The 26,691-nt window shown below is 40.0% G+C and overlaps 1 protein-coding gene across 2 annotated transcripts in view; it reads left to right on the top strand.

Moving 5' to 3' along the window:
* NCKAP5 (NCK associated protein 5) overlaps positions 1 to 26,691 on the top strand; it is a 605,695-nt gene that overhangs the window by 76,643 nt on the left and 502,361 nt on the right. Inside the window, exon 2 of one of the 2 annotated variants that reach the window (XM_065560497.1) lies at positions 25,791 to 26,028. The exons of the other annotated variant lie outside the window; for it this stretch is intronic. The gene's annotated coding sequence lies outside the window, so the exon portion shown is untranslated. The remainder of the gene's footprint in view (positions 1 to 25,790; positions 26,029 to 26,691) is intronic. 2 annotated transcript variants of the gene reach the window in all.

Here is a 26,691-nt window from a genome sequence, read left to right as displayed (position 1 = left end):
CCTGAGGTCCCTTCCAATTCTAAGTTTCTGCTCCTTCTGGCATTTGCAACAAGACATTGTATTGGTGAATGACAACATGCAAGGAGAAAAAAATAAAAGGAAAACTTGCTGTTCTGTGTATTTTCCAATCTGAGTTAGAATGCAAAATGGAAATAAAGAGCAGATGGTGAAAAATACATTAGATTTTAAATAATTATTTCAGTTTTGAATAAGGGAAATATATTATTAGCATCAGTGTACTTTTAACAGGGTATTTTTAACCTGGCAAGGTCCCTTTTGTCCAATAATAATCACCAACTTATTTTATAGGTGCTGGAACTGAGGGTACTGCCGCAACCCCTGGCTTGAAGTGGTTTCCATCACATACAGGGTTTATAATTTTGGTTCAATGGCTCTCAGCACCTCCACCATACAACTTGTTCCATCACCCCTGACTTATTTGGTTTGTGGTGAAGGATGTTGGGCCTGGGGATGCTATTAAAACAGCTAATGAAAGGATTGATTGTATTTCAAGTTGTACTAAAATAAGTTCTTCCTAAAGTAAGTAAGTAAATAAAACTTTTTCAAGACGCATCTGTGGGATAGAGAGACTATTAGAATGTGTCATTATCACTCTGAGTACATCCAGCTTTGTATTCACGAAGTCTAATACTCTGTGAAAATGATAAAAGGCCCACCAGAAGTCTAGCCTTTGCCTGATCCAAACTGTTCAGTTGTCCCCAGGACACTTTTTGATCAAAAAAAGTCAATGTTACAAGCTGTGCTCTTTATTTATGTGAATAATTCCCAAGCAGACTACGCACTTGGTTGGCATTTGCAGCTGTGATGGCATTTAGCTGAGCAGGAAGTTTGAGAATAGTTTCTTTTCAAGCAAGCCAGCATTTACAAAATAAGTTTTTCACTTAATTTAAAATGAGGCTTTTACTTTTAAGAGCAAACTGCAGTAAATGGTTTCTTTGGTGGCTCATGAACTGTGCTCTGATACTTTCAGCTTAGTCATACACTGCTGTGATTCTCAATTGGATTAACTTCAATAATACCACTACACTGTAATGAAGGTAGCACTATAATGTAATAAATTGCACTTTACAATGGGAGTAATGGCTATATCCACCCTTCCTCAGGTTGTATTACAGTCAAACACTAGGTAGAGACAGGTCTATTCAGTAGTTGGTTAGGCGACCTACTGGGAAGGAATGTTGTGTTTTCTAACGATTAGAGCAAAGGATTCAGATGTTCTGAGTTCAAATCCTGACTCTGTGATCTTGGTCAAATCTCTCTCAAACTTGATTCCTGAATTTTCTCACAGTAAAATGAAGATAATACTTTCCTACCTCACTAAACGTTGTGAGCCTTGAGTTTCTAATGTGTGCTTGTAAAGTGCTTTGAGATCTTTAGATGAAAGGTGTCATATACAAAGTATTATAAAAAACTCACAGAAAGCAGTGTCTGGAAGGGGATTCTTCCTTCTGTGTGAGAATTCAACCAATGTCCCAAGCTGTTAGCATTGTAATGTTCAAAGTGTTATCTTTTACCTGATATGTACAACCAGTTGAAAGCTTGTGAACTTTAAGGATCATGTCACTTTTCATAAGAATTGAGCAGATACAGGGAGATGTAATCCAGTTTGGGTTGCTACATTGTGTCGCTATGAATCCCATACTGCAAGTTCAGTTGAATATAGTATTCTTTCAAATTTCCTGTCCTGATATGTTGGATACTGTTGCATCACAGACCAGTGTATATTTCAGTGGTGGATACAGATTCTATTTTGAGTGTGTGTTTGTGCACACACACAAATGAGAAAATACCTGTGGAAAGGTTCTAAATAGGCACAACCAGAAAGATTCATTTCACAAACAGCTGGGGTTGAAACTCCTTTAGAGTTTTTGACTTTATTTATTCCAACTTGGGACTCAAAATGAAAGTAGCATCTGGTGTTACAAACTGTATTTTATAGCTGGTTAAAAATAGAATTTCCATCCTGTGAGAAATTCTGAGATTTAAAAATTGGAAAACTTTCAACCAACTCTGCTGTAATCTGCCTTATGCTGTAACAGCCCTGGTCAAAATTATACAGCTTACATGGAACATACTTATTGACCAGGACTCATGTGAGCCAGGGGTCTTTGGGGATAGATCATCTGATACCAGACAGGTTACTTTTGTAGGTTTCCTTAAAATGCTTGTCAAGGCTCATCTACCCTGAATAACTGACCCCTTTCGTCTTTAGTTGTCTTTTCTCTCTGACCCTCACAAGCTGGTCATCCAAGCCGCTCCTAGGGGTCCATTTGACCCATATAAGAAATGAATCAAGATAATTGTGAAGCATTCGGATTCCCCAGGGCAACAGCAACTGGCTTTCTGGGCAACTGTCTGTATAAATTCAGGCAATTTTTATGACACCAATGAATGTTTTCCCTGGTGTAGAAATAGAGCAGGATAATTTTGGCCTGAGACAGTTTCCAAGTTGTTTTCCAAAGAGCTTGTTTTCACTATCATAATACCTTACAAGTGAAAATCTTTGGTAGGTCTGAGGGAAAACTACCTCTTACTGTTTCTGAGCATGCAGTATATTTTTCCTAATTTGAAACTCCAGTTTGGCAAAGATAACTGACAATGTGATCACGTTTCAGGGTTAATGGCTTCTCTGACTGAATCCAAAACTAACACATAACTGTTCATTGCACTCCTATGTGTCTTCAGTGACATATATGTATGGTATGTGTATATACCAACAGAAATCCTTCCACTCTGTCCCCCCCGGCAGTGATAATACAATGTAATAGTTTATATTTAAATAATAAGACAGTCCCAATTTTTTGCAAAGGCTTGCATCATGCAAACTGCAGTTCCAGTTGTAATGATTCTCCTCTTATTAGGACAAATCTTGCCAGTTTTACTCATTGTTGATTTAATTCAGTGGGATGACTTGTGTAAGTAAGTTGACCAAGATTTGGCCCTTAGCGAAGTTGTTCTGTGAACAAATTGTTTTGCATTATTAGAAGGCTGAAATGTCCATGTTAATTAAAGCATTCTAATGAATAACAGACCATGATGCCTCTGTGGCTCCATTTAGGTGTTTTGTGGAGTTCCTTGGAGATTTAAACCCTAATTAATTTCTTTTAATTTGTTGGGATGAAATGACAAAAATTTTAATGCAACTGATAGTTGAATAATAAAATTCAGTTTAGAAATGTTGAGACATTTCATTTTGTTGAAGTGAATTGAGTCTTTTTGGTTTGAATTGGTTCCTTTGAGTTGCTGTGATCCCCATGGGAGTTGTAGTTTGAGTACCTCATGCCTCCATTTTCCTCAATGGTCTCTGGTGGGACTACATCTCACATGATCCACCAAGGTGGCTCAACCAAGGAAACTGTGGGACATCCAGGGAAATATCCAGCCAGGGAGCCTGGCCGACAGATGAGAATGGGGGCACCCAGACAATAACTCCCACTGAGACATCATGGCAACTCAGCAGGACAGATTAATGTCAAACTGACCCAAAACAAAACATTTCAATTTGTTTTGACAACCTGAAACATTGCTATATAGGGAAACTTGACCTGAAATGAAATATTTTGTTTAAACTTTCCCAGGGAAATATTGATTATTATTATTATTATTATTATTTTGCAAAACTGAATTTTTCCTATGGAAAACTTTGATTTTTGCAGAAACTGCATTTTCCATAGACCACCTATTCAGATAGCAAACTCTACTAAAGATAGGGGGCTAGAATTTTCCATCTTTACTCATGCTTTGTAGTACCTTACTCCATGAGTAGTCCCAATAACTTCAATGAGACTGATTATGCAGAAAGGTACTTCTCCACATAAGTAAAGGTGGCAGAATCTGACCACTGTGATGGCTTGAATCTGATCTCATTTGCTTGTTTTGCACCAGTTAAACTCCGTTGACTTTAATGGAGTAGTTCCTGATTTACCCCAGTGTAACTTGTATCAGAAACAGATACTACACTTGGACCACAGCTCAAAGAGCCGAGGTGTATGCCCATTCTGTAGGTACTTTGTCACATATGCATTCAGTTACCAGCTAATACCTGTGCTTCCTACTGTTGTTCTACACGCTCAGGGTTGAGTATAATTCTTCCCACATGTTTTGTTCTGTAAGTTGGGTTGCACTGTGATACTGACTCTTTGGCTGAATTTTGAATTATAGTTGGCTCCCATCACTGGCTGAGTAGCATTTTTTTTCATTTATGGTTCCATTTGATGAGACTGTTATTTACTTTCTAACCAACTTGTAATCTTGGTTTCATCTGTGGCTTGACGCTTTCCTTTGAGTGCCACATCAACCACGTTGTCAAGACTTTATTATCAGCATAGGAATTCAGCAAAGCTCAGGCCACTGCTGCCTCAGCAGGCTGCAGAGGTTTTGATTTATGCCCGGATAACAGCACGGTTGAATTATTGCTCTATCTGGTTCACAGACCTCCCAAATTGGCTGTTTCTTCTCCAGCTTGTGTGAAATTCAGCAGCTAGAGGACATACAGCTCAATGTTTCCAGCAATCAACATACAACACATGTACTAGGAATTATGTGCTGAATTCCTTTAAAATATGATATTCATTTTATCGCACTTAAACCTTATAAAGCTCTGAATTTGCTTGCTTCTCCACATCTTCATGAAGTATCCGTTTTTCATGTTCTAGGACTGTCCCACTGCTTGTATGCTTACAACATATATTGTTGAAGAGTGGGTGTCTTTGTTAGGTTGTGATCTGTATTCACCGCTTGCTGTTGAAAGGTAGGGAATCTGACACCATAGGAGTTCCTTGGTCTCCTCTTCCTTCAGTAATAGAAAATTTATATTTATATATAATTTCAAGTTAACTTATATCAAATGATCTGAAAAATTGCTTTATTAAGGACACTATGTAACCAAAAGCTGATGAAGTGATTAATATACTTTACATTAATTGTTTTATGCCTAGGCTTGGCAGAGTTCATTTTTTAAAATAATTTTGATGGATTATATCAATGTTTATTTAAGCACATTTTCCAATTTTTATCAATTTAAATGTTCACAGTTATGGGAAATTATACGGGGACCCGTTTAATGAGAGTGGACTTTGAGATTCGAAATCTTAAAGCTTTGTAACCATTAAAGCACAAATTGTCAACATCACATGTCAACATATACAAAGTAAATATCCTTAAATCAAACTCTAAGTTCTCAGCAGCATTTTTCTTATGTTGCCTAACTGTACATTTTGATTATTATCACTGGAAATGTTTTGATTGACTTGTGTGTGTAGAGTATAATCAGTGTTTAGATTTTTATCTGTAAATATCAGTAATCCTTACAAACCTATTTATATCCCATCTTTAAAACCCACAAGCCAAGATTTTCAAGTGATCGGGGATTCTGAGTGGCTCATTTTTAGGGTGCCCAACTTTGGGCATCCAAGTAGGACCTCATTTCCAAACGTGTTGAAAGTCCTTCTGAAAGCCAAGCCCCTTTAAGGAGTATTAAATTGAGCATTCAAAGATTGAAACATCATCCCTGGTGTCATTCCATTCATTTCAAGGGTGCATTCAAAACTGTGAATTGAACACTGCAGAAAGACAAGCCATACTTACCATGCCATTGTTGCATTTCATATCTATATTTTGATCAAGAAAAACAAATATTAAGGTAGTGCTACTTGTGGTTCCATAGTTAGGGGTTAGCTGAGTTTTCGCATTGACAGCAGAGATTCACCCATTGGATTATGTATGAAGAATACAGTGCATCTTCCCCCAAAACTACAGAACTTACTCTTTGAGAACAAAATGAATTTCTGCAAATTTGCAAGTATATTAGTTAATTAATTTGAGTTAAAATTAATTATAAAATTAGTTTTTTAAGAAATTTAGCACCATCTGTGCAGCTATTTCTTTGTCCTGAATTATCTTAATACTGGAATAATGCAAACTCTTCAAACTTCCCTTATACTTAAACTAACTAAAATATCATGCATTGAGTACTTAAATTTTTTGTGTAGGATTAATGGTATTTTTTGCCATTTTTCTACATAGTGGAAAGTTTCTTCTTCAGCAGAGACTGATTATAGAAGAACATTATTACAGAAGTCTACAAAGGACCTCCCCCTTTTAAAATCTCTGCCATTTCCAATTGTTTTTAATAGGACTGAGACCACAGGTGCCTTTGGTTAAGATGCCCTCTTTCAAAATGGCCACTGCATTCTATTGGGAATAATAGGAATGAAGCAAAGCTGCTTTCAAAGAAGATGGTGGCCCCTGACAGCACAATGTCCTGACCTATAGGGACATGATGAGGGGGAAAAATGGGGGGGGGGGAATCAAATGTGGCTTTTTAACCTGGGGCTACAGATGGTATTATTGCTAACCATAAACATGATTTATAGATGGTGTCATTGCAAGGCAGAGTTAAGGTGGTTTTTGTGCCTAGGAATTTTATACATCTCTTTGTATGACTATTAGTAGCCATGCTGCCATGTCAGTTGTGGTATGAGAGATCTCTAAGCAACATGTAAGTTTTGCAGGAAGTGTTTTGACGATAAGGTAAATGGTCAGCTTCTCTCTAAAGCAATACTGAACCAATGCACCAGCTTCAATGGGATTGGAGCTCTTAACTCACAGAGGTGCTTTTGAAATTCCCACCAGAGCCCTCAATTTCGCTTGCAGAGCTGCAAGTACTAGGCACAATAAAATTTACAAAGCCAGCCCCCATAAATTATCTCAAAGTTCTTCTGCAGTCCTGATGCAGTAGGTATAATCAGTTGAAGTTAATGGCACTACTCACAACTTTAAGCATGTGTTTTAGTGTTATGAAAACAAAATGGGTAGACAGTTGTTGAAGCTAAAGAACTAATAAGAACTAATAAGAAATAGAGACAGGCCAACCCAGAACCATGGATCCAAACATCCCTCAATGTTTTGGCTTGGAGCCCATCATTAATAAGAGGCAATAATGAAGACACAGTGTATTGTCAGCCTGTGAAAATCAGGACTGCACAAGGTCATTGTGATAAATACTGTGGCTGGATTTGTAAAAGGGCTGGGTAATTTTATGACCTCTAATGTTTGTAGCTTTGCAAGCTAAATTAATGATGAGTGTAATCTGATCTCTTGCTTCAGGGGGTAAAATAATCACCTGTAGAGCAAGGACAGGCTTCATACCCACCCCAGATGCATTACACAGTTGGTTGGGCAGGACAGGAAAGTGCCTGCCTTTCTCTGATGAGGTGCTGTCCATTACCAGGAAGAGTATTGCCAGCTGACTAAAAGGACCAGTAGTCTGATCTGGTTTGGCAAATCATACGGTATGTTGGTATGGAATAAATACTGATGCAAGGGTTCGAGAAGAGTTTGAGGATGTCTGGGTTTAGTATTTAAAATAGAATTACTTTGAATTTATAATACTACTTTAATCTATCCCTTAGTTGCTATTTTCAATGTTAAGGATAACAACCATACAGCTCTGTCTTGAGAGGAGATTATTATTATTATTATTATTATTATTATTTTTTGACTGAAGCCTTGATTGATTATTCAAACACCAAAACAGCAGAAGAAACTGAATCTGCATTGAAAATGGAGAGGAAAATATCTTCTAACTCCTGTTTACCTTGTTTTGAGTGTTTAGGGTTGAGATTTCTGCCCCTTTATTCTACTGGAAATGTTGACTGATAAAGCCACCTATCATTGTTTGTCACACTAGTTAAAATAGAAAGTCCAATGTATATAGTAGCACAGTCAGCTCAGCTTTGAACTCTGTCTTATGTTCTTTCATATATAATAATATGTAACATTTCTGGAAAGTAGAAATCCCTAGAGGCAAGATTATTTCTTTTAACGTTTAAACCATTTTAATGTGATTATTGAGCACCCAGAAGCAACTGTAAGAGGGAAATATGCTGTCTGAACCAGTTCTTGTTTATTTAGAGTAGGTTAAATTATATGGTGGATTAAGACAAATCGAAGGAATGGGATCCAGTTAGTCCAGTTGTCTGCTATTTACTGCTCACTTTCTGCCTCACTAAAACTGTATATTACAGTGGCACTTTTCTGTTACCACTTCCTTTAGAATGCCTTAATATTGCAATGTATAGTATATACCTCATGATGGGAAAAATTACCTCAGCTTGCATTTCGGCATAGAGAAGAGACAAGGCCTGACTCTGCTCTCACTTGCACCAGCGTAAATCAGGAATAACTGAAGTCGATGGGATAAATTGAAATTACCATGATGCAAAAGTCAGGTAAGATTAGAATCAGGTCCACAGACTAGAAGCACAAAAACATGGTGCTTAACCTGTCTTTAAACTGCATGTTAACTCCAGTGAAGTTACTCCAGGTTTACACTGATGTAAATCAGAGGAGAGTCTTGGCCTTGTAGCCCCAATAATGCCACTTTCTTCTTGAGGTGAAATCTTGGCAGTGTTGCTCTGTCTGTGGTTATTTTATTCTTATTAGATAAATAAATAGAGGCTTGAGCTGTTAATACTAGCTTTTGAAAACTGGTTACTGTGCTTGTTAAGTACGGTATCTTTTTTTTTTTTTAATGTCTTCAGCTTATATATGCCTCTACTTACCATAGGGATTCAAAGTACACATGCAGGTTATAGTATTTGTTATGGGAAATTATTCCGCTCACGTAGAAAAATCCTAATGGATTTACTGTTGCAGTGTCTTGGAGGAAAAGGGTTTTTTGTCTTGTGCAGTATTCAAACCCCACAGTGCTTGAAGTTCCATAATGAAAATGGATTCCAACCTTCTGTAACTCCTGTCTGTTGGGAGCAGAAGGTGCAGAGATGGAGACAGCACTTACTAAAATGGGTTACAGCTTGAAATCTGGAGAGGCATGTACCATACAGCATGCCACCTTCCCCTTCAGGCTGGAACTGACAGAGCCCTAGTGAGCAGGAAAGGAAGCCGTGGTGCTGCCTCCCTGACTTTCCACTGGATTGTGTGTGTTGTGGAAGAGGGTTCTGCCTCCATATTCCTGTTCCATGCAGAGAGGAGACTCTGGCTCAAATGTTCACAGGACCTAAACAGACATTATGACCTGTTTTTTTGTAAAATATAGATTTCATCCCCTGTTTACATGGAAGAGGAGCTGCTTTATAGTTCTCAGAGGAGTAATGTGTCTTTGCACTTCCCACAATGTTGCTTTTTGAGAGAGAGAGAGAGAGAGAGAGAGAGAGAGAGAGAGAGAGAGAAATAACACTAATGACAGGACCAAATTCAGCAGTGACATAAATGATGGTTCAATTCACTTGATGGGTATAAGTATTAAAGTAGTGTAACTAGCACAGATCTGTTGTTCAGTGGGTATTAAACATGCAGATTGGTTTGCAAAATGTCCATGTCAAAGGCAAGTAATGGGAAAAATCCTGAATGGGATTAACAGCAAGCTGCACTTATTTTGTATACTCAAGAAATGGCAAGGTGGTGCAAGTTACACTACTTAGCCACTTACAGTATTTTTTAAACCCAGTCATGCCTGACATGTAGCTTACATCACCATTGAATTTGGTCCAGAGATTTTCTTGGGAAGTGCACTTACTTACACGAGGCCTACATTTGACTCATTATGTTGAAATAATGTTCGGCATGTGATAGAAACAACAAAGAGCAGGGTCCACCAGACACAAATCTGCTATAATAGACAGAGCATCGTAAGCATATGCTACACATTATACAATGTAAAATGTGCTAAATAAAAAGCTAACCACTGCCCTAAAGAGCTTACAGACATAAGAGCCTGCATATGATACAGTGAATAAACAGAGTGATGGGTGGCCTTTCTAGCTGGAATGCTTTGTGGAACAGGTGGGCCTTCAGAAGTTAGTTTTGTGTCAAGGAGAAGAAGGTGTGTAGGTGGGAGCTACGTGCATGCAATTACTGAGAGAAGAACAAATGCCTCCAGCTTCACCTTGCACCATTGTTGGCAAAGAAAACCACACTGACACTTGATTAAGGTTGGAGATGTGAATGTTAATTTGAATTTCCTAGCTGCAGCTGGCTTATTTCATGGTCTCGGCATTATTTAAATGTGCATTTTTACACTAAATTCACTTTGCATTTTACATCTTTAAGAAATGTCAGGTTGCTACAAGTTCCGAAAAGCATTTCCTTACAAGTCAGGTACTGTTATTGCTCGATATGACTTTGAACTAAGTTTATTAACTTTTCCCACCTGAGACCTTCCCCCTCAATATCTGTGTATTGCCTTTAGCTGCTCCTGTGGAACTTTTTGCCTGCTATAGGCTCCTCATGCTGGGCCTGATTCTGTAGCTGTTTCATGTATACAACTCCCAGTGACTTCACTGGAAGCTGCAGAATCGGTCAAACTGTAAGGCCACATTCTGTGCCATTGAAATCCTACTAGGTTGCCTGGGTGTACCTCTGGGCAGGAGAAGAACCTAATGGTCATACTGGATCAGGTCCATCTAGCCCAGTATCCTCTCTCCCAATAGTGGCCAATGCCAGATGCTTCAAAGGGAATAAATAGAACAGGGCAATCATCAAGTAATCCATCCCCTGTCCCCCAGTCCCAGCATATGGCAGTCAGAGGCTTAGGGACACCCAAAGCATGGGGTGGCATCCCTGACCATATTGGCTAATAGCCATTGGTGGACCTGTCCTCCATAAACTTATCTAGTTCTCTTTTTAATCCATTTATAGATTTGGCCTTCACAGCGTCCCCTGGCAATGAGTTCCACATGTTGACTGTGCATTGTGTGAAGTACTTCCTTTTGTTCGTTTTAAACCCACTGCCTATTAATTTCATTGGGTGACCCCTGATTCTTCTGTTCTGTGAAGGGATAAATAACGGTTCCTTATTCACTTTTTCCACTCCATTCATGATTTTATAGACCTCTATCATATCTCCCTTTAGTCATCTCCTTTCTAAGATGAACAGTCCCAGTCTTTTTAATCTCTCCTCAGATGGAAGCTGTTCCATGGCCTTAATCATTTTGGTTGCCCTTTTCTCTCCCTTTTCCATTTCTGATATATCTTTTTTGGGATGGGGCTACCAAAACTGCACACAGTATTCAAAGTGTGGGCATATCATAGGTTTATATAATGGCATTGTAATATTTACTGTCTTATTACCTATCCCTTTCCTAATGATTTCTAACATTTTGTTAGCCTTTTTGACTGCCACTGCACATTGAGTGGACGTTTTCAGAGAACTATTCACGACTCCAAGATCTTTCTTCAGTGGTAACAGCTAATTTAGACACCATCATTTTGTACGTATAGTTGGGATTACATTTTCCAATGTCTCTTACTTTCCATTTATCAACATTGAATTTCATCTGCATTTTCTTGCCCATTCACCCAGTTTTGTGAGATCTTTTTGTAACTCTTCACAGTCTGCTTTGGCCTTGACTATCCTGAATAATTTTGTTTTATCTGCAAACTTTGCAATCTCACTGTTTTACCCCTTTTTCCAGATCACTTATGAGTATGCTGAACAACATTGGTCCCGGTAAAGATCCCTGTGGGACACTGCTGTTTACCTCTCTGCATTCTCAAAAATGAGCATTTATTCCTACCCCTTTTCTGCTATCTTTTAACCAGTTACTGATCCATGAGAGGACCTTCCCTGTTATCCTATGACTGCATACTTTGCTTAAGAGTCTTTGGTGAGGTACCTTGTCAAAGGCATCCTGAAAGTTCAAGTACACTATATCCACTGGATCACCCTTGTTCACATGTTTCTTGACATCCTGAATGAATTCTAATAGATTGAGGCATGATTTCCCTTTACAAAAGCCATGTTGACTCTTCCCCAACAAATTGTATTAATCTATGTATCTGATCATTTTATTCTTTACTATAGTTTCAACCAGTTTTCCTGGTACTGAATTGGTGTCACATTAGCTATCCTCCAGTCTTCTGGTACAGAGGCTGCTTTATGTGTTAGGATACATACCACAGTTAGTAGTTCTGCTGTTTCATAGGAGTTCCTTCAGAACACTTGGGTGAATACCATCTAGTCCTGATAAATTAAACAGTAATAAGTCATCAATTTGCTCCCAAATCACCTCTATTGATACCTCTAATCTGGGACAGTTCCTCACATCTTGCACCTAAAAAGAATGACTCAGTTGTGGAAATCACTCTCACATCCTGTGCTGTGAAGACCAATGCAAAGAAGTCATTCAGCTTCTCCACAAAGGCTATGTCTTCCTTGAATGCTCCTTTAGCATCTCGATTGTCTATTGGCCCCAGTGATTGTTTGGCAGGCTTCCTGCTTCTGATTGTACTTAAACATTTTTTTGCTATTAGCGTTTGTCTTTTACTAATGATCTTCAAGTCCTTTTTTGCCTGCCTAATTATACTTTTACACTTAACTTACCAGAGTTTATACTCCTGTCTATTTTCCTCAGTAGGATTTGACTTCCAATTTTTAAAGGATCCCTTTTTTGCCTCTAACTGCTTTTTTGTACTTTATTTAGCCGTGGCAGGATTTTTTTGGTCCCCTTACTGTTCTTTTTAATTTGCAGGTATACATTTAATTTGAGCCTCTTTTATGGTGTTTTTAAAATGTTTCCATGCAGCTTACAGGCATTTCACTCCTGTGACTGTTCCTTTCAATTTCCTTTTAACTAGCCTTCTTATTTTTGTGTAGCTCCCCTTTCTGAAGTTAAATGCTACTGTGGTGGGATTCTTTGGTATCTTTCCCCCTTCTCCCCCCCCCGACAAGGATCTTATATTTAATTATATATGGTCTGTATTACCAAGCTGTTCAGCTGTAATCATCTCTTGGGCAAGATCCTGTGCTCCACTTAGGACTAAATCAAGAATTGCGTCTCTCCTTCTGGGTTCTAGGACTAGCTGCTTCAAAAAGCAGATATTAATGATGTCTAGTGTTTTCAGTGCTTCACCACCCTCCTAGTGAAATAGGGGTTTTTTAATATTAGGAAAAAAGTTATTAGGAGGGTGATGAAACACTGGAATGGGTTACCTAGGGAGGTGGTGGAATCTCCCATCCTTAGACAAAGGGCTTGACAAAGCCCTGGCTGAGATGATTTAGTTGGGGTTGGTCCTGCTTTGAGCAGGGGGTTGGACTAGATGACCTTCTGAGGTCTCTTCCAACTCTAATCTTCTATGATTGTATGTCTAGAAACTTTATTTCTGTATCATGTCCTGAGGTGATATGGATCCAGTCAATTTGAGGATAGTTGAAATCCCCCATTATTATTAAGTTGTCTATTTTTATAGTCTCTCTAATTTCCCTGAGCATTTCACAATCACTATCCTGGTCAGGTGGTTGGTAGTATATTCCTACTGCTATCCTTTTATTAATCAAGCATGGAATTTTTGTTCATAGAGAGGCTATGGTACAGTTTGGTCAGTTGTAAATAACAAATAAATACAGCTGATTGTGTAGGGAGTTTAGAATGTTTGTTGTTGTAGCAAGGATGACTGTCCATTGAGGCTCATCCTAGACAGGAGTTTAGAGGTCAAGGAAGGAGGGATCAAGGAGAGGAGTCGAATATTTAATTTTCAATCAGAAGCTTCAACTCTGTTCTAGTTAGCTCTGTTGGGAACCCGTAGCACTGATCCTGCTCCCATGGAGGTCAGTGTGTGTTTTGGGAAGTTATCATTCATCAATAAATAAGTGAATTAAATTACAAGAACAATTCATTCAAGTTTAATTTGGATGCTTCTGGGCCTCTTCTCTGTTCTCCTCCAGAGTCAGGCAAGGAAATTCAGTTTCTAATAGAGAATTAACTTCTCTGCATCCATGTAGAATCTTCTGGCTGTTTAAATTTTCTGTTTTTTCTTCCCTACTTTAGTGGGGGCAAGAGATGGCAGAAAGAGCAGATATTTTCATACTGCATAGTGCATACAGTATTTGGGTAAAGGCCAGCGATTAGCTTTTAGCTCTTTGAATATGCAGAGTCTAAAGGTTAATATCTTGCCACGTACCATACATAATATTTCCCATTAAATTCATTTTCCTCTCTGAATTGGTCTTATCTTTTCACCATAACAGTTCATCAGAATGTTGAATGATAGTGAATATAATAAGTCTCGCAGCTGCTTTCCCCTAAACGAATCTGAACAACTTGACTATGGATGTCAGCAGCTTGACCTTGTTCCCTAATCTGCTGTTTTGAGAGAGCACTTTGAGGGATATGTCTGAACGCAGCATTTCTTTATCCTTCAATATTGTCAAATTTACAATGCAATCCTTGCTTCTGTAAACTTTCAATAACAATATTGACTGTCAAAGGAAAGAGTATTGTTGAGTTCTGTGCAGTTGTTCGGTTACAATGAAATGATGGAGTCAAGAACATTCAAACCTTTCTTTAGCCAGCCTAAAATATGGCAGAAAATAGATAAGATTCAGCGTTTGTTAGTGAACTGAAGCATTCTTCTGGGGAGCCTGACTTCAGTAGGTTGTTTTTATCAAATGCTCACTCCAGATGTAGCATTCCATATAAAGCAATCAAAAACATATTGAATGTTCTGGTTCCCTTACAATTTTCTATGGTGCAGTCTTGTCCATTCTAGCAATTTCTAAGACAAACAAGTAACAAAGCTGTCATTGCCTGAATTCTGGCCTTTCAAAAATGTAATCATATATGATGCAAAAGCTATAGCTCAAACGTCACAAAAGATGAAATAGCAAAAGGAAGAATCACACCAAACCTATGACTCTGTGAGCAGCTGTCTTTGAAATGTATGTTTTTGGCAAAATGTAGTTAAGAAAAATACCATTTATTTTTAAAATCGTTTTTTGCCTCTGAAGATCAAACCAATGCCCAAGTTAAAAAGAAAAATTCTTCACAAATGCACAATGACTCAAACTTCCAGTTAAAACAATTTAATTCTGTATGGAAAATAGAATTTGTGAACTTCAGATTTAAAAGGCTTATAACTAAAGCCTATAACACTTAATTTAAAGGGGCTCTTCTTGTGTTGTCAGTAATGGGACTTGTAGTCTCTATGCACCACAGCCAGAGGGCAAGAGAAGAATAATAATGATAATAATAATTAATAATAATAAACCTTGTATGTCTACATCCATCCAGTAGAGGGCAGTGATGCACATTGATATAAGATTCCATTAAAATTTGCAAATTTCACAAGGAAAAATGTCTTGCCTTGCAATATTTGCCCATTTTCTTGATATTTTATGAAACTTGAGTTCCAAGTTAAGTAGTTTGCCTGATTCTGAAAGGGAAATTATGTGAATGAAGATTTGGCACTTTAAAACATGCACTATTTTGCATTGCGCACTAGAGGAAATAACAGAGATGAAAGAGGTGCAAGCAATAGTACCCAAAGCAACCAATTATGTGAACTCATCAGTGGGGTGGCTAGACAGGAACTTTGGTATGTCTCATCTTCATTTTATCATTCAACATGTCCCTGCCAGCTTTGTGGTCCCATATTGTAAACTGTCAGGGAAAAAATATCGCAAGTTATTTTAAAAAACAAACATGACTAAATGGATCATTGAATCTGATTGAACAGTACCAAATGGACACCACCATCACCAGATGTATTATATCCCTGCTCTTCAGTCTACACCACCTTCCAGGTGCATCCAAAGTAAAGTCATTGCTCAGTGGTATTTATGATATCACATCAGTTCCCTACACTAGGATCAGGGAATAACTGTAGTATCTCATTGTTGTAATTTTTGGGACATGTAGATTTCAGGGTAACAGCTCTGCTGCATAGTCAATGAATGACTGGGCACATGTAACTGTACAATGAAAGGTAGCAATATATCTGTCAGATCAGGAGGTCTGAAAAGTGGAGGTGAGCATGACTAATGACCAGCCATCATGGAGGCCTTTCTTTGGGGTCAGGGATCTGCAACTGTGGGAGGGGAAAACAAACATGGAGCAGCTACTTTCTGTGGCATATTCCTTCAGACATGTATGGATTTCCAGTTGAAAACACCTCCAGATATCAGATGTGCAGTAACTTCCCTTGTATGGTACTTTGAGAAGATGGGTGGTGGTGGAGAGGTTTGATGTAGTCAATGGAAGGTGGTGCTGCAAGAAAGCATAGCTTCTATGGGAGTCTTTATACTGTGAGGGGAAGAGGAACCAAGGGTGCTGTGTGGAGGTATTTGGCTTCCAATAGGATGCTTTGCTAAATGCGGGGGCTCTAAGATCTATGTAGATGTTGGCTCTCCACAGGTTAGGAAACGGAATCCCCTTCCACTCCAATAAAAGCAAATCCTACTAGCCCTTCCCACCAGGAAGTGATTCAGAGGAAATTCCACAAGTGGAAATTAGCAGAATTTTCCTGCCTGATATGGAAGCTTTCTCTCACGTATGGTCTAATGTGGCAGGGCGCTGAGCTTTATTTACGGGAGCAAGAGATGAGTATGATCAGTCATTAGGACTGGTCAGGTTTTGGAATGTATAGTGTGTGTGCTTCTGCATACACACTTGCCTAATGAAAGGAAATGAAACTGTGGCATTTTAAGAGTGAGAGTAATTAACCACTGGAACAGTGTAACATGCCTTGCGGTGGATTCTTCATCATTGGTAATTTTTAAATTAATATTGGATGTTCTAAAAAACATGTAGTTCAATCAGGAATTATTTCAGGAAATTCTATGGCCTGTGTTATTCAGGAGGTCAAACTAAGTAATCACAGTGATCCCTTCAGCTTTGGAATCTATTAATCTTTCTCTGTGACTTCTGCTTCTTGCCTCTTGTAAATTTGATGCCAGTAGTATTATCTTATTTTCTTATTCTGCCATTACACTGTTGAACGATCCTTTATAAAGCAGGGCTAAAAGTAATCACTAGAGCAGGTGCAGTAGGGTTGATAGGATACATGCTTTCCTCCAGCAGTTAGAGAGGGAGATGCCACTGTGAACTTGATTTCAAACATTGCCTCCTTCCATTTTGAATGCTCCTCCTGTTAGCCATTTATGCAGTGCTAAGTTGGTGAATAATAGTGAGATAAGACAGCACACAACACAAGCTGAACCTACATGTTGGCTTTCTCTTTAACTGTGAGCCACAGTGTTTGGGTTTAACTGCTTTCTCACACACAGCCCCGTCTTTTGCTTTTTTTGTGTTTTTGTTCATGGCAAATTTGGTAGAAGCATGGCACAGCAGAAAAGAAACTGGCAGTAACTCTACTCTAGGAACTTTGGCCTAGCCTAACACAAAATTCTGCCCTTGAATTTTTGTTTGCATTTTTAATTAAAATACACAAGGGTTAAAAATAAATGCAACTTCCAGGAATTGTTTTACATCTTTACATTAGAGATGGGACTCTTCCGTACCCAGAATTTCAAATGCTTCAGAATGGTCCTCATCCGTATGCAAGGCTAAATCAAAACCTTGACACTGAACATCATCAAACTGTGGAGGAATGCAGGATCTGAACCCTGCTCCAGATTGTGGATAGCTCCTTGCCTATTTAGAAGGCTGAACCAAACACTTACATCAAAATAATTCTCTCCACTGCAACAACTACTGGGTGAAATACTAAGGCGTTTGTTTTGCAGGTCCAACTAAGTGATGACAGTGGTGGTATTACCACCTATGAAATCCAAACACATCCTATGCTTCCAGGGGAATGAGAATCAGGATCCAAATTAGAATTTTGTGCTTCGGGACTCTCTCTCTGTTAGTTATGCAGTTCACTAATACTTAGTCCTTCCATGAGGCAGGGGATTGGACGAGATGACCTCTCAAGGTCCCTTCCAGTCTTATGATTCTATAATGCTAATGCAATGAAGCCAGTACATCACTATCATGGTCCTTCACCACCTTGTTGGGACCATACGTTTTTCAGCATAAATTTGATTTTTTTCACTTGTAACTCGAGAAATAGGGAAGGGTAGAGGAGTCGGGGATCTAAAGGGATTTTGTTTCGGAAGATCAAGAGCAACATTATCTTAGTGGCTAGGACAGAGGAGTGTGAAGAATTCTACCCTGGATCCAGCTTTTGACTATCACTGGGTTAGTGTACAAATTTGGACAAGCAGCTTCATCTCCGTCTCTCAGAATATGTCTACATTGCAGCTGGAAGGACACTTGTGGGGGTAGACAGACAAATGCTAGCTCTGCTCCCGCCAGCGTGCTAAAAATAGCAGTGGTGGAGAGTGGGGAGGATAGCATGGACAGCAACTTGGGGTAGCCATCTGAGTACAAATCCACCTGGACCCCCAGGAATGTAATTGGGCAGCTAGCCCGAGTGGCTGCCCATGCTATCTGAGCTAGACTACTATTTTGAGTGTCCTGACTCAAGCAGAGCTTGTGTGTGTTGGTCTACCCGTGCTGGGAAGCACACACTCAGCTGCAGCATAGACGTACCCTCAGTTTCACCATTTTCCTAAAACGCTTTGTAATCAGGAGTGAGATAATCAGGGCTTTCTAAAGACAAAGTATTATGTTATCTCACATCTATCTTCTGGGCAGACCTGACTAGCAGTCAGATAATTTGATACCGGGGTAACCTCTCATCAGCTCCATTGGGAGAAGCATGTGAAGAAGAACAGCAAGGTTAGAGACATGGCAATGTCAGAGGTGATTTGCCATCTTCTAATGCTCAATGCTTCCAGCAGCCAATTGCCTTGTGCTTTTCTTCTGTCACTGACATTCTGAGAACAGCAGATGAGAGAGCGCCTCTGCTTTAAATAGGAACATGCTAGATTTAGAATTCTTCTGACCCTTTGGCTCGAGGAAATGACTCAATTTTATAAACTAATTAAAAACCAAGAATTTATCTACGAAAGTATAAATAGCAGCCAGCTAGTGAAATACTTTTTGAGTAAGGAGGCCTTTTCAGAAAATGAAGCTGTGTTAGACTGGTTTTGCAGAAAGATGTCTCTTCCTATTTTCTCTGTGCCGACACATCAGGTTGTGACTTGTCTTGTCTGCTTGCATTAATAGTATTGGCTTATGCTGAATGAGGTAACTTAATGTGACTTGTCTTGCTTCTCTCATGCCATTAGTGTAGGACTGACATAATGGAATGTGTGTCTTTCTGTTCACCACTTGAGCACGACTATGCTGATCCAGTAGCGTTTGGTAGAGCCATGTTATTAACTTTGGTTTTGCTATTTGATGTGTGTCTAGGCCAGTGGCAGATTAATAATTTTACCGCCCCTAGGCCGGGAAATAATTGCTGCCCTGGCCCCGCCTCAACTCCGCCCTTTCCCCGCCACCATTCCAACCCCCTCTCCAAAGTCTCCGCCCCCTCCCTTCCCCTATTGGATCCCTTCCCCAAATCCCCGGCCCTGCCTCTTCCCCCTCCTCCCCCCTCCCTCCCTGTCCCGCGAAACAGCTGTTTCGCGGTGCAAGCGCTGGGAGGGGAGAGAAACAGGACGTGGAGGTGCGCTTGCAGAGGAGGCGGAGGTGAGCTTCCGCCCCTGCAAATTTGCCGGTCTAGGCAATAATACGGCGCTGATCTAGGCCTGGATCTCCCTTACTCTATTGATTTTTATTTTTTTTATTCGCTTTTCCAGTATACAGTCCCGTCAAAGAACTTAGTAGTAGGGACCAGTATGTCATCCTCTAAAGTAGCCAAGAGCATAAATTCCAATGGAAACAATAGCTGGCAATTAGAGCTAGTTGGGAATTTTTTGCTGAAATGTTTTTTGTAGAAACATGCCAATTTGTCAAAACCTAAACTTTTTGCAGCGAGGTTTATCAGGAAGGTTTCTCATGTTAAGGATGGAATTTCTTGTCAAAATGAGAGGGAGAAAGAGAACACATATCATCCCCAGAGTATTCAAAAGCCCAGCAGTTATGGTGCTTTCCTAGGTTTTGGGGACCCAGGTTCAAGTCTCTGCTCTGAGTAAAGCAAAGTAAGGATTTTAAACCCAGGTCTCCCATATCCCAGGTGAGTTCACTAACCATTGGGCTATTGCCTATTCTGGAGTGATGTGTATTCTCTCTGGTTTATATTAAATTTTTTTAAAAGTGTTGGTTTAGTCCTAATGCATTATGGGAAAAGTCATTGAAATCTTGAAAATTTCCTCCCAGCTGTACAGTCAACACCTGCATCCGTTGTAAGATTTTAACTGGTCTCACTGATGTGAGATGGGATGGAAAAGAGTTTTTAACTTGAATGAAGCTGTTGTATGATGACAAAATATGGATATGAATCATCTGATTGCATTCTGAATTGGGAGATTTATACAAATATAGATTATAGCACTGTGTTCTAGTGAGCTCAGAAATGGGAGGCAGGCCTAACCCCAGTCTGACAGTACTTTACTTTCAGTAAAATGGGAATAATGCTACTTACTCCATGTCACGGACTCACAGATCATGCCCACTTGTGGCCCTGTGGGGGGTGCCCCTTCCAGTGAGACAGCCTTTCTCGGGGGTCCACTCTCTCTTGGGGTTGGCCCCTCCACCTCCTGTAGCCGCACCTCTCTGAGCCTTAGCACACCTGTTTCTCGCCATGGGCCCCCTCAGGGAGTCCACTCGCCCTGAAGGGGTTGATACAACCCTGTTCTCTAGACCGGAGTGACTCTCAGCCAGCGTAAAACAGGAGGGTGTATTGAGAGTTGAACACAGTACTGGAAACTCTCAGGGCCTTGGGCTTGACCTCCCTCAGCACAGCAAATCCAAGTCTCCCCTGCATCCAGGTGGCCTCTGCCTGCTCCCCCTCTCCAGCCCAGAGCCCCCCTGCTTCCCAGCTGGGCATCTGATGTCACCGGCCCCAAGCTCCACCTCTGTCCATTGTCTTCTCTCCAGGTAAACAGGGTCGTAAACAGGGTGGCCTGGGCCGCCTCTCCTCTCCGCCCTCCTCTGGCCCCCTCTGGCTGGAACCGTCTGGTTAGGTCACTGGGGTCCTCTCTTCGCAGCCCATTGTCCTCCCACTGGCCAGAACCGGCTGTGACTCCTGTGCTGGGTCTCCGGGTCACCAGTCGCTGGGGTATCCGTCCTCCAGGCCATCGGCTGGGGTCCCAAGTTCCCTCTCCGGTCCTCTGTAACAACAAACTCCGTCTCCCCTCACCTCGTTAAACCAGTAACACCCGGGGACACAGAGTCCCACTCCCTCTGCATGCAACCCACTGGAAAACACGAAAAAAACCAAGAAAACCCCCCATTCCGTCACACTCCGCCAGGATTTGTAAATCATTTTGGAATGAAAATTTGCTTTGCAAAATGATTGTTTTATTATCGTGCTAGGTTTCTTTTAGCATTTTTGAAGTGATAAATTATCTGTGATCTGAAATGAGCTAAAAATGGGTCCAAATCTCCTTGCTGACTACTTTATTTATTTATTTATTTTTTTGGCAACTAGAGCTGGTTGACACAAAAAATGTATAAAAACATTTTTGAGGGGGAAAAAAGAACAAAATGTTCACCAAAAAATTGTTCTCTTTTTCTTTGTTGACAACACTTATTGTAACATTTAAAAACGTACACACTCACACACACACTTTTTAATACTCAAGGACTAAATTATCCCTTCAGTTACACCCACATAATTATAGATGACACACCATTATCTGAGGGCAGAATTTGGCTGCGAGTTAGGTACAGTATGTCTGTGAAACTAATGGCTGTAACATTTTGTAAACACTGTATTTTCCCCCCCTCTGGCAGAACATAGACATTTACATTCTTACATCCTTAAATGAGATGTAACTGAACTGACTATCAAGTTAGGAAAGCTGAAGGCTTAGAAATTTAAAATCGTTATTTAGATTATCCTTCACTCACCAGTCAAAGTGCACGCTGTTGACAAAGCAAAAGGCATTGACAAACCAGAAGCTAAAGGAAGATGTATGTATTTTGGTTCAGCAGCTTGAATATGACATTTATATACAACAATGTGTATTAAAAGGTTTTACTTTAATGCACAAAAGCAAGGAAATTCTGCCACCTAATCCTTAACTCGGGCCTGTGTGACAAGAGATTGTTGCTCACATAGTTTACCTAACAGACAGTTCTATAACACTGGGCAGTGTTGAACAAGGGATGGCACATAGTGCAAACCTACCTATCTGGTTAGATAAATATAAATATATACAACTACAGGTATATTTAAAGATATAGTCATCTATATATTGCATATTGGGAAATTACCATACAGATTCTCCCTAGTGTTACTGAAAATTGTCCAGCATCCCTTATGCAGTACGGTCTAAAACAATGTTTCTCAAACTTTTGTATCGGTGTCCCCTTTCACACAGCAAACCCCCAGTTTGAGAACCCCTCGTCTAAAATGTATAGATAAAAGGAGGTTTCAAAATGATGATAGCAGTTTTAACTGAGAATTCTCTTGCTTTTTATGTCCTCTACATTCTCTTTCAGGATAAGAATGTGCAGAGGGCGACACACTGATACCAAACCCATGTGGGTTTTGATGTGTGGTTCCCTACCTCTCCCTGTGCAAGGAACTGTTGGGAATATGGTGATAGAGTGAAGCATTGCCTTGGGAATGTCAGGGCTCTGTATAAAATCCTGGGTCCAGTCTCACAGATCCTTGGTCAGGAACATAGAGGAAACCCCTTCTGTGTTACTTCTTGCTCAGACCTGATAGTGCAGTTGATGAAGAACGCAGGTAAAGGGAGTTTATCCACTTCTCATTTAGGAAATATGGAGTTTAGTTTAGTTCACCCATTTCTATTTCTACCACTATACCACTGATCTCACCCCTATCCAAACTCGGGCAGCATGCCTATCTCTAGCTGTGCTGCCTTTCGGTTGCAGGGCTTCAGGCCGAGAGTCTGAGATGGCAGCGATAGGAGTCAGAGTGCTGCTTCGGCATTAACTAATCCTGTTTTCTAGGTGAGATTCAGTCCACACGGAGTTCAGAGCCGTTTAGAGCTGCTCTCCCCTGCTCTTCTCTGGATTACATATCTTTTCCCCAGACATTTGTGGAGGGGACAAAATGGAGGACCGTAGTACATACCGCTGCTTTAATGTCCTCCCCACCAGGGTCCAGCAAGGGAGCATAGGATCCCATGTGTTTATCTGTACCCTTAGCATTGCTGTAATATCACTTTTATTTTTATCATTATCTTATTGTAATCTTTGTGCTTCAGTTACAATCATGTCTAAAGTGCTAAGGACCTGGTCCTAAGTCCATTAAAGTCAGTGACTGTGGGCTTTGGATCAAGCCTAAATCCATATACCATATTTGTTATGCATGCTTTATTATATACAGAGCATAGGGCACCACTCAGAGTTCTCTATGGCCATCTGATGATCTTTAATCTAGTGAGGATCCAGCAGCCACTGCATGGAAAGTAAAGGGTGTCAAATGGCACTGAAGAGGCACAAGTGTTTAGACTACTTTCCTCAGGCTGCACAGGTGACATGTGGTGCTCTGTACTGCCAGCTGCCTGAGTGTCTAAAACTGGGTCAGACACTTAGAGGCCATGAGAAGACTTGGGAGGATATTATTATTATAATAATTGATGTTTGCTATCTGAGTTTATAATGACTCCCTCCATGACTATACCTTATATCAGGCTGTTCATCGTCAAAGCTTAAGTGATGCAGAAGGCCTGGCATGTATAACCCATACATGGGTGTTGTGTTCTGTACCATCTAGTGGCACCAAGACCACTTAGAGAGAAATTAATGAGTCTGCTCTACAGCCTTAGATAAGGGTCATATAGTTTTTAACTCATGCAGTAGAGGCTCATGCACTAAGCCACAAGTTCGATCCTGTCCACCACCGACTGGGGTCTGTCAGTGTTACACATGGACATTTTATACTTGGGTAAATCTAGCCCTCAGGCACCCTACACCCCACAGTTGGTGTCATGTCTTCTGAGTGGTTAAGAAAGACTGGACTCCAGGAGTGGGTGATTTGCTTGCTGGGAATGAAATGAGTGGACACACTGTATCTTACCCTATGATGACATAGCCTATGTTCGCTCCTTTCCCATGGGATTTCAGATCCTAAGACACAGACCATTTTGAAAATTTTACTCTAAGTCTACATATGTTTACATTCTGCACACTGTACAGCACAACTCCTACTGACTTCAACAAGACAAAACTCCCCTCCACTAGTCAGGTGGTCAACAGATCAATCAGCCACCTCTGATTTTCTGCCAGTGTTTCTAGGTTTTCCTTGTTAGGGGAAATGGAGCAAACTTTTCTATATCAGATACACATTATTTTTTAAAATGTGCTGTCTTTGGCCTCTCTACTCTTGCCACCATGGTGTAAGTTAACTGCAATAAATGTACCATTTTAATTTCCAACGCAAAATGCAGGTGGATAAAGTCAGTTATTGCGCTAACATTCCATGAGCCTCTGAAATAAGTCTTTTTGATTAGAAAGATGTTCCTAGTTTGCAGACGAGTTAACATACCCTTGGCAAATTTCTCTGATTTGTTTGTTTGCTTCAAACTATAGAGACAAATTCTGAGATCCTTACTCCATTCTCACTCAGTCCTTACTCAGGAAATCTCTCATGGATATCAGAACTCGGCCTCTGTATTATACAGATTTCTCAATGGCATTGATAAGCAAAACCATGAGAGGACAAGGTTTTGTTTTCTAAATGGATTTTTATATCTCAGAGGAAAGGCTTTCCAGTCAAGCTTGATATTTCCTAAATGTATTGAATAAACAAAGCATCTCCTAATTATGTTCTTTTCTTGTACATTGTTACATAACTCACTTCCTGTGAAATTAATTATGAATCTGTTAGTGATTCCTGGAGTACACATATGATTTCATTTTTACAGAAGAATATAAGATTAAATTCATTAATCCTCTGAAAACTGCTAGCATATACAGTGAAACATACATTCTGGTCTGCTATCCAGGAAGCAACTCTTTTTTTTTTTAAGCAACACATTTGTCCCAAAGTTTCCCAGTACTATTTTTTTACAACCATATTTAATGTCTAGACCAAAAAATTTTGTTGATCCCTTGAGTTGTCACATAAGAGAGATTTCACTGGACATTCTCCTAAGCACTGATTTTGGCTACAGGCCTAAAAAGTGACAGTGGTTTATAGGTTATGAGGACAGACAAGTTTCTGCACTCAAGCGTAGTGATATTGGGTATAGTAATTTCTTCATGAGTGTGCTAGTTCAAGGCAGAGTTATGGCTGCAAGTCTCCATGTGGTGTGCAGCATTGGTTTGGTCTGCCACTAAGAGTAGAGGATCTCTCTAAAAAGCCATGTTTCTGCAGATGATGTGCCTCTCAGATAGGACTTTGTCTTTTCCACCCCTTCTTTTATCATGAGATTCAGGATGGGAATCTGGCCCTCTGTAACTATGAAATATAGGTAATTTTCTTTCAAAGGAATTAGTGCAATATCTTTCCTTAACATTCATGAATGCTTCTATTCATTGTGGCAAAGAGCTCTTTTAGGTCTTTATAAATGACCGTTGGTCTAATTGAATGTAACAGTGACTAGGCAAACACAAAGTCTCAGATCGGTGATTTCTGAACCTGGTTGCAAGAAATGAAACTGAAAAATATTCACTGCATATTTCTTATTCAAGAAACCTAGAATTATAGATGTTAGATACCAAAAGGCCTATTTGGATCATCCACTTCATTGGCCTGCCATTGCAGGATTGTTCCCCATGGTGTGTTTCCTAAAGGTCCCCACCAATAGGGTTTGTTTCTGGTGCCCCATTTTCTCAATGTAGGGATTGTAAGTTCAGTATTTCTATAAAGCATCTCTGGATGCTCCCTTAGTTAACATCCCTGTGTTCTGTCTGTTTTATACTGTAATGTCTCCAGTTCTGGTTCTACAAGTGTATGTGTGCTCAGCTGCTACTATACTTTAAAGCAGGTGTCCAGTACAGAACTACCACATGCATTATTTTATTTATAAATATATACAGCATGCCCCAGGAAGAGGGAAGATTTGATGTGCAACTTGAAAAATTAATTTGGAAAATTCATGCTACAACTGGAATTTGAGACTGTAACTTCTCTAAGACCAAGAAACAGCTCTGCTACAACAGGCCATAAGAACATAAGAACAGCCATACCGGGTCAGACCAAAAGTCCATCTAGCCCAGTATCCTGTCTTCCGACGGTGGCCAATGCCAGGTGCCACAGAAAGAATGAACAGAACAGGTAATCATCAAGTGATCCATGCCCTGTCGCCCATTCCCAGCTTCTGCCAAACAGTGGCTAGGAACACCATCCCTGCCCATGCTGGCTAATAGCCATTGATGGACCTATCCTCAATGTATTTATCTTTTTTGAACCCTGTTATAGTCTTGGCCTTCACAACATCTTCTGGCAAGGAGTTCCACAGGTTCACTGTGTGTTGTGTGAAAAAATACTTCCTTTGGTTGTTTGTTTTAAACCTGCTGCCTATTAATTTCATTTGGTGACCCCTAGTTCTTGTGTTATAAGAAGGAGTAAATAACACTTCCTTATTTACTTTCTCCACACCAGCCATGATTTTATAGACTTCTATCAGATCCCCCCTTAGTTATCTCTTTTGCAAGCTGAAAAGTCCCAGTCCTATTAATCTCTCCTCATATGGAAGCCGTTCCATACTCGTAATCATTTGTGTTGCCCTTTTCTGAACCTTTTCCAATTCCAGTATAGATTTTTTGAGATGGGGTGACCACATCTGCACACAGTATTCAAGATGTGGGTGTACCATGGATTTATATAGCGGCAATATGATATTTTCAGTCTTCTTATCTATCCCTTTCTTAATGATGCCCAACATTCTGTTTGCTTTTTTGTCTGCCGCTGCACATTGAGTGGATGTTTTCAGAGAAC

This window comes from Chrysemys picta, chromosome 11, assembly GCF_011386835.1.
Source record: "Chrysemys picta bellii isolate R12L10 chromosome 11, ASM1138683v2, whole genome shotgun sequence".
In the NCBI taxonomy this organism is placed as follows: Eukaryota; Metazoa; Chordata; order Testudines; family Emydidae; genus Chrysemys; species Chrysemys picta.
The sequence above is the reverse complement of the archived record's forward strand: the minus strand, read 5'-3'. Positions and strand labels throughout refer to the sequence as shown.